Below are 380 nucleotides of genomic sequence, written 5' to 3'. Positions count from 1 at the left end.
GGTTGCATCATGACCCCCCTGCAAGGGGTCATTTCTCCATCAGCTTTGATGAGGCCTCAGGATTTAATTGTTTGCAGGGTGGTGATGTGGGTATGGGATGGCAGGGGGACACCGGGCTGAGCTGTGCCAAGGAGCTGCTGCCGATGCCCAGGACATCCTTACCTGCCCCACTGCTCTGGTTCCTCAGGCTTCTGCTTCTCCAGCTTTCCCATCGGTACCGCTGGATAAAAAAAAATGAGTCAATGCTGAATTTAAAAGATCACCTGCCTCAGATGGATTCATCCCCACTGTGTCCCAGACAGGGACACCCAGACCAGCTCCCCACAGTCCCTGTGCCTCCCTCCAGCCAAGCGCCCTCTCCCTGCCCCAGCCCCCTGGCT

Source organism: Antrostomus carolinensis, unplaced genomic scaffold (genome assembly GCF_000700745.2).
Source record: "Antrostomus carolinensis isolate BGI_N321 unplaced genomic scaffold, ASM70074v2 scaffold2423, whole genome shotgun sequence".
NCBI lineage: Eukaryota > Metazoa > Chordata > Aves > Caprimulgiformes > Caprimulgidae > Antrostomus > Antrostomus carolinensis.
This window is presented reverse-complemented; position numbering follows the sequence as displayed.